The sequence below is a fragment of the Oryctolagus cuniculus genome, chromosome 5 (genome assembly GCF_964237555.1).
Source record: "Oryctolagus cuniculus chromosome 5, mOryCun1.1, whole genome shotgun sequence".
NCBI lineage: Eukaryota > Metazoa > Chordata > Mammalia > Lagomorpha > Leporidae > Oryctolagus > Oryctolagus cuniculus.
Genome location: NC_091436.1, coordinates 49208216 through 49221445, shown reverse-complemented (window position 1 = coordinate 49221445; position 13230 = coordinate 49208216). Strand labels below are relative to the sequence as shown.

The 13230-nt window shown below is 38.6% G+C and overlaps 1 pseudogene; it reads right to left on the bottom strand.

The window, feature by feature from the left end:
• Nucleotides 1-2744: 2744 nt before the first annotated feature.
• On the bottom strand, nt 2745-3841 carry LOC100342641 (eukaryotic translation initiation factor 3 subunit D pseudogene; annotated as a pseudogene).
• Nucleotides 3842-13230: the final 9389 nt, after the last annotated feature.

Sequence of the window (13230 nt, the reverse complement as noted above, 5' to 3'; positions counted from 1 at the left end):
TCTCTTTCACAAATATCAATGTGAAGATAGTTTTTTCTTTATTCTTAAAGAAGGAAAGTAGCATGAATAACAAGCAGAATATGTCCTGAAGAATCAGATAAATCCAAATTCCAGTCCAAGCATCACTTTTATTAGCCATGGGACCTTTGTAACTATTTAATTTCTTGAAGTACTAATTTGCCAGTTTGCAAATAGAACTTATGCTGGTTGTGAGTTTTAAATGAGGTAGTGCTTACAATGTGTCTGAATAAGCAGGCCTACAATGTGTATTTTTCAACAAAAGCAATTTACATCTGATTTAAGTTGTTAAGCTACTAGAAATAATGACTTGCTATTACTACCCATCAATAGACATTTTCAGCACATCCAAATTAGAGGTACAGTTCACGGCCATGAGTCAAGTGTGCAGTCAAATCTGATACTTCAAAAGTATCAATTCTCTACTACTAATGGATAGCACTTTTAAGTAACAAATAACCAATCAGGTAAATCAGTGTTTACATTAATTAAAAGGAAAAAAGAATGTAAGTTAATTCACAAACTAAGCATGTACTTTATTTCAAATTCTAAAGTATTATTCACTCACTGAAATATGATAGTACCTAATCAGAATGTTCATCAAAATGCATAAAAATGAATTTTGTGTCCACTTCATATATATATATATATAATGAAAATATTATTTTATCTATCAGTACATTTTAAAATAGATTGCAGTAATTATTTAGGAACTGGAAGTTAGGGAATTAATTAGAACAGAAGATAAGAGGAAATTCAATTAATCAATCCGTTTTTATTCTGCTTTCACTTTTGATATTAGCTAACATTTGATCTTCAATCATTAAATAAAATATATTCTTCTTTTCACTGAACAACGTATAACGAATATCTTATAATTATTATTTTTGTCTACAGCTTGTGCAAATAAATCTTAACTTCATGCCTTTCTTTTTCAAGATTTTTAAAACTATTCTTTTAAAGCCATCATTGTGGCTTACCTGGTAAAGCCACCTTCAGTGCTGACATGCCATATGGGCACTGGTTCCTGTCTCAGCTGCCCCACTTCTGATCCAGCTACCTGCTAATGGCCTGGGAAAAGCAGTGGGAGATGACCCAAGTAATTGTGCCCCTGCTACCCACGTGGGAGATCTAGGTGAAGCTCATGGCTCCTGGCTTCTGGCTGGCCATTGCAGCTATCCAGAGAGCAAACTGGCAGAAAGAAACTCTCTCTCCCTCTCTTCCTCTCTCTTTGTAACTCTGACTGTGGAACCCGTAAATAGATCTTTAAAGAAAAAAAAGATGACTATGTAACAAAACCTCCTGGTACAGTGTTATAATTGAAACAATTTATCTCCTTGCTATTACTAAATATCTCCTTTTCTTTCAAGTCCACTTTCAAAAGTTGATATTTATCATCCTTAAGAAAAAGAACTAACAAAAAGGTACAGATCAAATTTGCAGGAACTCTCTAGGACATGGTTTATCAACATGAATCAATCAAGAAATCAATAGCAGGCAACAGAGAAGCAATGAGGGCCTAGCATTTCACTAAACACTAGAATATGAAGCCATTAAAAGAATTAAGTCCAGAGATAATCTAAAAGTATGTATGGTACATCCTAATCAACATTCAGAATAACCTTGCAATGCTAAGTCAAAAGGAGCCCCTGAACTAAAAATACACCAACTAAATAAGATTTTGCTATATATCCTGTAATAATATTACATTCCCCTTTGCCAGTCTGACTGAAAACAAAGGTTGCTCAAATGAGCAAGTTTCAATGTCCTTTCTCTGACAATTCAAGGTGACATAAATTGTTGCACAAGCACAAAAATATATTTGATCACATCACTAGACAGAGATTGTTTTTAAAAATGTTATAAGCAATTTATTAGTTTTTCAAAATAAAGCTCAAGATTTTGAAGTTAAAGTAATTATAATTTGTTAACATGATCTATATCATCAATACAAATTATTGATAATATTTAATTTTAATATATTTATGACAGTTATAATTAAGACCACTATTTAATAAAACAGATTTATTAGCTAACTAATGGCTTCTGTTTAAAATTAATTACTTTCTTGGTGACCTGCTTCCTTTCTAAAAGCTTCTGTGATGGTCCAGATACAAAACATCTAGAAACACAAAAGGCATTGGAAAACTAAAAATTTCAATTCAAAAAAATGACTGGCTTAGGAAAACTATAAGAGTTAAACTCTTAGGAAGAGTGCAAAGAACTATTAGCAACAACTGGGGAAGGAGAGCCTTAATTCTTGTTATGAAAATGAGAAAACAATTTGAATAGATTAAACGATTTTGCAAAAATAAAAAAGGGAAAGTATTGTGTTGATATGTTTTATTAAACATGTTGGAAAGGTTTTTTTTTTTTAAATGGGGCAATTCTTTGGGAAAGATCTAAAAGAAATGGAAAGAGAAAGATCTAGTTATGAGACAAATGAAGTCCAATCTTAATACAAGAATAATTAAAAGTTGACATATTTTTAGGTCTAAAGTTTGACAATAGACAAGTGGCAAGCAAATTCTCATAGAGAACCTATCAAAAGCCTAAAGAGAAAGCATTTTGTGTACTGTTTAAAGAAAATATTTTATATAAAGCATTTGAACATTGTTGGTAAGGTTTTAATGTAAAAGGTATTTTTTTAAATTATGCTAAGTTCTAATTTTTTTTTTGAGTAACCAGACTTACACTTTATTCTGTCAAACATCAGAGAGCAAGGATCAGACAAACATTCCACAGAGTACCAAAGGCCCTTCTAGTCTCCTTAGAATTACAAATTCCAGCTCCACATCTCTCTGTCTAATTTCAATTTCTTCCTCTTCTCCCCTTTCCTCTTCCTCCTCCTCTTCATTGTCTTCTTCAGAGCTGAAGGTGTCCTCTTGCAGGCTGTAGTCATGGATGATCTGCTAGATGAGTTTTTGAAGATGAGGTATCTGCCCTCCTCCAGCTTTCTGCAGATGTCCACAACACAGCACAGAATGTTCTCTATGCTCAGGTTGATCTGGTTGGAAAACTCATTAGGTTCGAACTACTGGCAGCTCAGTTTGACATGGTATGAGTAGTCTTTCACAAGTTACTGAGACAGGTAACCAAGCCCAAGGTATTTGGATATAGCCAGAAAAGCATAGCAGGTCCAAAAGGTCAACTTGTAACTTCTGTTCTTTGGTTGAGTGACATTGATAGCACCACACTGAATCCAGTGTCATGACAGTGCTTGAATCCCACTCATCATTGAGAGTGATGGAGGAGGCTTCCCTGCTGGGCTCCAGTCATGAAGCCATCGTGCTCATAATGACCATAAGATCAATAGTGTTTCCAAGTTTCACCTGCAATAATGGTAAGCAACAGTGGCAATTTCGTCCTTGTCCACGTTGTCCTTCAAATATGGGATCAATTACTGCTGGAGAAACTATGTTTGATGTAGATTGCTTCCAAGTCCAGGTTGCAGGATGAATAGTGGGAATCATCTTCATCTTTATTGGGCTTCTTGACTGTCTCACTCACCATCAGGAGGTCAAACTCAGAGTTGCCCTTCTCAAAAAAGAATTTGGGCTTGATTCTCTGTAACCCACTGAGTAGGTACTCCAAGTGGGTGCAGATCATCAGTGTGGCCAAAATAGTGTCAATAGAAAATATGTTCCCCTGAGTTTTTGCCAGCTTTCAGATGATGAGGTCAGCCATGGTGGTGATGGTGTGGAAGATGAAATGATTTTTCACTCCACAGGGTAATGTGGTCAAATATTTTCTCATAGTATTCTAAGGCCACACAACACTCAATACCTTATGACTCTGATACTTCCAAGCAGTGCATCTTCATTAACTTTTTTAAAAGATTTAATTATTTATTTGCGAGGCAGAGTTACATACAGAGAGAGAAAGAGATAGACAGAGAGGTCTTCCATCTGCTCATTCACTTTCCAAATTGCTGCCATGGCTGGAGCTGGGTCAATCCAAAGCCGGTGGCCAGGAGTTTCTTCCAGATCTCTCATGTGGGTGCACAGCCCCAAGCACTTGGGCCATCTTCCACTGCTCTAACAGGCTATCAGCAGAGAACTGAATAGGAAGTGGAGCAGCCAGGACATGAACCAGTGCCCATTTGGGATTCTGGCGATGCAGACGGAGGCTTAACCTACTAAGCCACAATGCCAACCCCCTTCATTAACTTCTTAATCCATTCCCTTTCTTACCTTCTAGCGTGGGGATTGCAAGGAAAAGTGGCTATAGCCAAAAACATGTTTTTTCTGCTTCTTCAGTGACCTGCAAGATATCAAGTTTCCATTCCTTTATGCTCCCTTATCTGTGCCTCTATGGCAATTGATGTGATGGAAACCGGGCATGCCTGATAGCTGATATATTTTCTACTAGCCAGTATACCCAGAAATTTATACAGTTCAGCTGTGTAACTCCTTGGCTGCCTGCCACTACTGTCAATACAAACATATATAAGAAACTGAGGGCAGAGCTGGGTTCAGACCTCTCTGCTGTAGTTCCTCAGCTGCCACAAACAATGGGACCTCTTTTCTGTAACTTGTCCACTGCCACAAGCAAGTGAATATGTTTCCTGTGTACTCTCACTTGCCACCATGAGAATGAAGATCTACAGATCCCCAAAAGACTCTAAAGTTGTTTTTTAGCCTGTCCGAGCCACCATGATTTGTTGAAGTGCTGGCTGGATAAAGCATGTTCTTTCTACCAATGGCCCCATGAGTGTTCCTCCAGCTCCCAGCCCCACACACCCCTCCCTCAAAACCACAGAGCTTGGATCCAACATCTGGTCACTAAGAATTTTTGCTGAAGAGTCTTGAGGTTTCTGTCATTTTTTAAAAAAGATTTATTTTATTTATTTGAAAGACAGAGTTACAGAGAGAGGCACAGAGGGAGAGAGAGGTCTTCCATCTACTGGTTCACTCCCCAAATGGCCACAATGACCAGAGCTGAGCCGATCCAAAGTCAGGAGCCAGAACTTGTTCCAGGTCTCCCATGTAAGTACAGGGGCCTAAGGATGTGGGCCATCCTCTGCTGCTTTCCCAGGCACATTAGCAGGAAGCTGGATCAGAAGTGGAGCAGCTGAGACTTGAACTTGTGCCCATTTGGGATGCTAATGTGGCAGCCTGGGGCTTTAACATGCTATGCCACAAAGCTGGCTCCTTCTGTCATTTGTTATTCTTACCTCTGTCTCACTGAAAACTACTTTAAGAATTTTACCCTTATGTGCTTCTCTCTCTTTGTGCTTGGCACATTTAGGCAAGGTCTACAGGTTTAGGAAGGCTTATCTTGCAACATATTCAATCAGTCTTTATGGATTCTCTGCTGTATAATTTTGCTGTTGGCAGACTTCTGTGTGCACATTGTATGCACCAGTTGGAAGCTAGTTCTAACCTCCTTGTGAAAATAAGCATATTTATTTCCACTGCCAAATTGAGGGGAGTGTTTTTGTATAGCTCTTATCTTGTTAGGTGACATCTGTCTTTCCTACAGCCTTTCCTAGCCAATCCCTTTTGCTGAATGGCATATAGGGTTTATCCCAATACTGCTTGGGATACCCAAAGGAACACTGTCCTGCCTGATGGATTGCCCTGGATCATGAGGGCCATTAACTTCACCATCTTCTGGAACCTGCAATATCTTCAGGTGGCCAGGATGCCATAAAATGGTTCATTCATGAGATTGTGCTATTGGCTACACTCAAAGGAGCTGGGGAAGAGGGGAAAGCTCATGTTTCAGCAAGCACTGTAAACAGGGCCCTTGGGTTCTTCTTTATGCCCATAGAAATATGGACATAACATTTTGGAAATTATTTGGATATAAACTCTGTTTTCATTATATGCATTTTGTATATATTTGCCTGGAAAGTGTTTATTTACATTGCCAGTTAAAACATCAAGGTCCTTATTGTTGATACAAATCAGATAACCTTGAATGATAACTTTAAATGAAAGAACTTAATAGAAGTCACCTCTACCTCTGTATCTCTACAAAACCGATTCCTTTGCAACATCTAGGCACTTACTATCTTTATACTGTTTGTTAACAGACACAAGGGGTCTGATCCCTTGGGATATCATCAAATAATCAGCCTCAAGCAGGGAAAGGTTTGTAACAGCTAAGGAAGATGGTAGAAAAGTACAGTTTCCCAAAGAAAGTGCTAAGAAATTTGCCAAGAATTTTATAGCAAGGATTAAAAGTGTCCAGAATGTTGAGCAGTGTAAGGGGGAGGCTACTTTCAGCTCAGGCAGCAAAAGTCTTCACACATTTTTCATACAAAAATATGACCCAGACTTGTTTTAAAATATGACTCAACTTGTTTTTTTGTTTTTTTGTTTTTTTGCTGATTTTCTTGTTTGACTGGTGTCTGGAATCCTGTGAATATAATGTTGCCAGGTAAGCGTCCTGGAACCTCCTCTGAAACAGGCTCAGGCCAGTACACTGCTTCAGATGGTCTGCCAGTGTTCTTGTGTCCCTCTTTTGCCTAAATCCTTTCCTCTACGGTACAAAATCCCCATGAGACATTTCACTCCTCCTTCTTCAGAGGTAAGGAAAGATCATTCTTCTGTAACTACTTCTGACTGAATGGGAATCCATTGTCTCCAAGGTTAGAGCTGTGAAACTTGTTTTACAAAAGCTCAGTTTTCTCCTCTTCTAATTCTAGGGTAACTTAGGGACTCTTTGGGTGAACCTGGATTGTGTTACGAGGTGCCAATCAGGGAGCTCCCTGGCCCCACAAATAATCATCTTCTTTTGTAAAAGAGAGCTGAAAGAAATTGGTTTTGTCCTGAGACCTTCTCCTCTGGAGATATCTTGGACACCCTATTTGCAATGTCTCTCCTGCTTGAAGTACATACTGAATAGGCCTAATTTAGCTGGTACTCTATTGTTGATCCCCCACTGGGGGTCAGGGTTACTCACCCATGGTGGCTTCCCTCATTTTCTCGGGCTACCTGGAGCAGTTAATAAGGCCACCTGAGCTTCGGGATCCCATGAGGAATATTTCCTGAGACACTCTCTTATCTTCTCTAGAAAGACAGAGGATTTTTCTCAGGACCCTGAATGTCTTTCTTAGTTAACTTCAATTTGTGGATGCCTGCTTACTTCTTACATGCCTTTTAGCAACATATTCCTATAATACGCTAATCTCTGTAGGATCTTTGGAATATTGGGGTCTCAATTTGGGGCCATCATTGGAATTGATTCCTCAGCCAGCCTCCTCACCTGGTTATTAATTTAAATTGCAGCTTCTTGTCAACCTTCCCCTGGCTTTTACAAGCTCAGCCAATTTTACCTCCACTGTCAGAACTATCTTTAAGATTTGAATATTTGTTCAGATAGGGTTTTGAGTTGTAAAAGTGTCCCTTAATTCCTCAGGGTTTGCTGTTAGGACTTTAATGTGTGCCTTCCAATGATATAAGTCAGAGTGGTGAAAGGCACATGCATGTTTATCAACTGTCATTGTCATCTGGAACCTGAAGGAGGGGGCACATACCTCCCCCAGGCTGACAGTCCCATGTCTGGTTGTACAACTGAGAAGAGGTATGTTCCTGCCCTGCAGCTTTCTCTTATTGTTTTACCTGTTTCCTTGATTGATCTCTCATGTTGAACTAACAAACAAACAAAAAAAAAATAGTGCCATACCTGTGTTAGAATTACATCTGGAGTCGGCGCCGCGGCTCACTAGGCTAATTCTCCGCCTTGCGGCGCCGGCACACCAGGTTCTAGTCCCAGTCGGGGCGCCAGATTCTGTCCTAGTTGTCCCTCTTCCAGGCCAGCTCTCTGCTGTGGACCGGGAGTGCAGTGGAGGATGGCCCAAGTGCTTGGGCCCTGCACCCCATGGGAGACCAGGATAAGTACCTGCTCCTGCCATCGGATCAGTGCGGTGCACCAGCCGCGGGGGCCATTGGAGGGTGAACCAACGGCAAAAGGAAGACCTTTCTCTCTATCTCTCTCACTGTCCACTCTGCCTGTCAAAAAATTTAAAAAAAAAAAAAGAATTACATCTGACACAAAGTCCATTCTTCTAGTCCAGATTAACCTTTCCTCAAGTACCAGTGGATCCTACCCCCAACATCTCCACACGGAGCCTTTATCAATTATTACTTTCTCTTGTGCATCACCCTTCCATTTATTTTTTACTGGTTCCAGTGTTCTAGAAGCAGAATATTTAACACTTTCTAGTTTCTCTAATCTTACTCAAAATTTTTCCCCAAAATATTCATTCTGTTTCAGTTTTCTCTCTATCTCTGTCTCTTTTTGGTGGGAAGTTTGAGTTTGATGTTGGGACAATAAGTAAGGAGTAGATCTATCTAAATTTCTATTTTTATTTATGTGCTCAGGAAAGCTGGGTCAGAATTTTTGAAACAGTTGGTAAGCCTATAATAATTCATCAATGGAGACAGAAAATTAGCTTACTAGAGATGCATATTAAGGCTAATGAACTATTAGAGTGACCCTAGCAGATAACAGCCTTCTCATTCTAATTATCTTATCTGTGGAGAACTGGACGTGCTTGGCAAATAATAAGACAGGTGAAAAAATTCATTTAATAAAAATGTGATTTTGACTGTGAAAACTAACTCAAAACTTATAATCTCAATAAATAACTTTTCATTAGCCTACTAGGACTGTCATAACAAAATTGATAGCCATAGATTGATATCTTAAGTAACAAACATGTAGTTATTTTCTCTGTATTCTAAAGGCTAGAAGTCATGATCAAGGTGCCAGCAAATTCAGTTATTTAAGAGGGATTTCTTCCTAACTTATGGACAAGCACTTTCTTGCTGTGGCCTCATATGACCTTTCCCCAGTGCTCAGGCAGAGAGAGCTCTCTGGAGTCGATCCCTCTTTTTGTGAGGACACCAATCCAATCAGAGTATGGCCACACTTTGTGACCTTGTTCAACTGTATTATTCCCTAAAAAATTCTTCCTCTAAGTACAGAAACTCTGGACATTAGGTCTACAGTTTTTGAATTTCGGATGGATACAATACAATATACAATAGCCTTGAATCTGCTTACCTTGTACAGTTGAACAATTTAAATATTAACTGAATAGTTTTTACTGATAAACTATAAACTATTTAACTTCTGTATGAATATTTCAGATATAAATTTTGCCCTTATGTAATTATCATTTTGAAACATGTGACTTTGCACTAAAACAATGTATTTTCTGGGTTAAGATGTGGTTTCACTTACACAGTATTCATTAAAATAAGAAACAGCCCTTCAAGTCCATACATTCTTCCATTAATCTTCTAGTTAAGATTACTAAAACTCTTTTTGTTACCTATAGTAATCTGTAATAACAAGATTTTAAAAATTTATTTATTTAAAAGAGAATCAGAGAGGGATCTTCCACCTGCTGGTTCACTCCTCCAAATGCCCACAACAACCAATGGTGGGCCATTCCAAAGCCAGGAGCCAGGAGCTTCATCCAGGTCTCTGACCTGAGTAACAGGGACCAAAGTATGTTAATCATCAACTTCTGCCTCCCAGGGTGTGCACTGGTAAGAATGCTGGATCAGAATCAGAGATGGGACTTGATCTCAGGTATTTCAATATGGGATGCAAGCATTCCAAGCTGTAGCTTAACAGTTGCATCACAATGCCCTCCCCTGCACAGACAAAATTTTGAAGGGTTGTCTCTACAAGCTGACTCCACCTGCTCATATCCAAAGAAATACCATCTACTTTGCACCTGTATTACTCAAGCAATGTAAAGGTCAAATGAAAATCTGCTTCTAAAACATGCCTGCATGTTCCTTTCCAAGGCTCTGAGGAGGAACATCCTCCTCATCCACAACCATGAACCTCAACTACATTCACGTAAGCACAGAGGCATCTTGCCATGGTGAATACTTCTTCACTCTAAAGCTGTCAAATCTGCTATCACGTCTATGTTGAGACCTTCTTTGACTCCACATACATAAAGTAAGTTCACCTGTTTTACTCTCATAACACTATCTTCTTCACTAAATTATCACAATATGTAAATGTATTGTAACTTTTATATTTGTCCAGGCTCTGAATCACTCACCATCCTTGAAAAAAAGTATTCTTCCAGGGGGGAAGATGCTGTTTCTATTTTATCAACACTATAAATTCTATATATTTCCTCCATATTATATGTAATAAAAGACCATAATTCCTGTCTAATATAAGTAAAGGTTTATTTTTATTCATTCAAGATTTTTTGTGTCCATATCATTCTTGAGCTGTAGGAGGGCCATTCAGAAAGATTATCTTAGTTCTTCTTAATATGTTATTCCCAGAGACAAAATGGAAACTAGTTTTCTTCTTCCCTATCAACATTTATCTACTAGTATTGGCTGTCTAGAATGCTTTCTTGAGACAGAATCTGAGGCTGAGGCTGAGTCTAGGGTCAGCAGAAAATAATAAGACAGATAAATCCTCTCTACTAGGAACAAAGGAGTTTGTATAGTACAGTTATTGGTTTCCTGTTTGACATGCTTGGGTTTAGTAAAAATTTGCCATCCAGAGTACTAACTAGATACCTAGTTGAATAATTATCTGATTTGGATTATTATTGAGACTGAGTTTCAAAATCATCTTGCAATTTTCCTAGGTTTAAGGAAATCCAGGTATAAAATTTAACTTCTAGGTAGCTCAAATGCTTTTATAGCGTAAATCCATTTGAAAATATTTCTTTGAGAAAATCAGTGGGTGGATCAAAGTTTAAACATCATATTACTAAATCAAGGCTCTGGAGAACTTAATGTAACTCTGGCTCATAAGCAAGTATCTTAACCTCACCAATTCTGTTTGCCAATAGGGAAAATGATATTTTACAACCTTGCATGATTAACTATCAAATGAAACTAAAATTTTTTTTTAATTCTTAGTCATATTTATGTGAAAACAAATATTTGTTTTTTACTATTAACTTTAATCTTAAGGTAATGGAATGGCAGGCTGGCGCCACGGCTCAATAGACTAAACCTCCACCTGCAGCACTGGCACACCGGTTCTAGTCCCGGTCGGGGCACCGGTTGCCCCTCTTCCAGGCCAGCTCTCTGTTGTGGACCGGGAGTGCAGTGGAGGATGGCCCAGGTCCTTGGGTCCTGCACCCCATGGGATACCAGGATAAGTACCTGGCTCCTGCCTTCAGATCAGGGCTGTGCGCTGGCCACAGTGCACCAGCCGCAGCAGCCATTGGAGAGTGAACCAACGGCAAAAGGAAGACCTTTCTGTCTCTCTCTCTCACTGTCCACTCTGCCTGTCAAAATGGAATGGTGACTGGCAAAATGTTAAAAGGTGATAATGTAGATATAATTTCTAAAAATGAATTATTACTTTGATTTGAAACAATAATGGATTTTTAGAAAGAAAGGACATTCCTCAGATATGCTTCCAGAAAAGAACTTAACAATCTCACTTAGAATTGATATTACTTAACTCTTGGAAAGTAGAACTCAGTAATTCAGGTTTCATTATATAAACATCTTTGGCATTTCATTTACTTTCTAACTAAAACAGCTGGCAAAACAATAGAAGTGCTAGATTATTTGGAAATTAGTTTTTGGGTTAATTCTCCAAATGGCTCTAGGACAAAAGCAAATGCTTCAATCTGTTGTGTGTTACTTGAAATGAGTATTTCCCTTTTTTGTAAAAAAAAAAATATAATACTTTTTAAGTAAAATCTTTGGAACTCAGTGTTGGGATTTATAATATAAATAACATCAAAAAAAGCAAGAAAATACAAATATCACAGTCAGCTTTACTCCAATATTATGCTTTAGACGTTGTCATTAACAACATCTGTACCCCTTCTTTAATGGCAGATTCAAGCACCCCATTTTCTACCTATAGTTTTTGCTTCTACATTCTTTAAGTATTCTAACTCCAAGCACTTTTTAAAATCCTCTTTGTGACTTACCATAATTTGACTATACAAACTTCTGTCACCTTCACTTCCCATTTTGTTAGCAGGCATAAGAGGATAGTTTGCTTGGGGTGCCACCAAATAATCATTTATTTGTGAAAAGGAGACATTGGGCAGGTACAATGCCCTGAAATAAACTGTCCCCCTGAGAAGCAGTCTGCAGGCCTTTTACATCAAGGGCTAGTGCCATATCTGGGATATGGAAAAGAGGACCCTGGCTCTTCCTGTTTTTAATATGCATCCTTTACATTGTATGTTCACAATTATGACTCAAGGTGGTCTCTAGTAGATTTACCTCATTTCAAATAAACCTTTCCAGAAAATCCTCTCAAAAACAAATTCAAGTAAGGAAATTTTCACATTCTCTGGCCATGTTCCAGGTTCCCATTTTTGAATCCTATACTCTTAGTCACAATTTCACTTGCTATCCAGTTTAGACTGATGAAGAACATGCATAATATTAGCAGGTCACCCTTTCAACTGATGGCCACAAACCATGGTGAGCACTAGTGCAGTAATGAAACTACCACTATTTCTTATAGCAGATACTGCCTAAGTGTTCACAGTGAGGCCATAGCCTCCTGAACATTGGACATGGCTGCGGTCTTGCTTTAGCCTAAGCAGGCCTTGTGAAGGCCCAACTTCCTAAATGGAATGCAGCTGCAATAAGCAGAAGGTTTGGGTTATTATTAGATATTGCTTTTAGAAAAGCTCCTTATCATACTCCAAGGACATAGAAGATGAGCCAGGAGCAACGTGAGTGCCAGAAGCAACTTGAATTTTTGCTTCCCACCATAAATATGTCACACAATGCTTAACCTACCTTGCTTGTGTCTGCTTGTTATTCTTTTTACAATGATCAGTCCAGCAGTACATGCCTAATTGTTGTGTTAGTAGGTAAACACTTGACTAAATAATAAAAATGCCAGCTGGAGCTATCCAGTGGCACTCTTCAGATGAAGATGTCCACGTTTCACACTGATCATTTGAAACCCCAACAATTTCCTGTCTTCTTAAACTTCTTACACCCTTTCCCTCATCCTAATCTCAGATCACAAATTTATTCCAGGGTTATTGAAACACAAAAGCCTACTTAAGGACTAACCACTACCATGTTTCTCCCCCCTCTGACTCTGAAATTGGACATGACTCCCTAAAATCTACACTAAAATGTGGCCCCTTAAGTTTCCCAGAAGTGCTATCTGGGGTGCCACATGTGCTACCGGAATTTGGGGTGCCATACGATCTCACCACTGGTTTATTACTAAATCCCCAATATTAATAAGCCTGAGAGGGTTCTTGCCTAA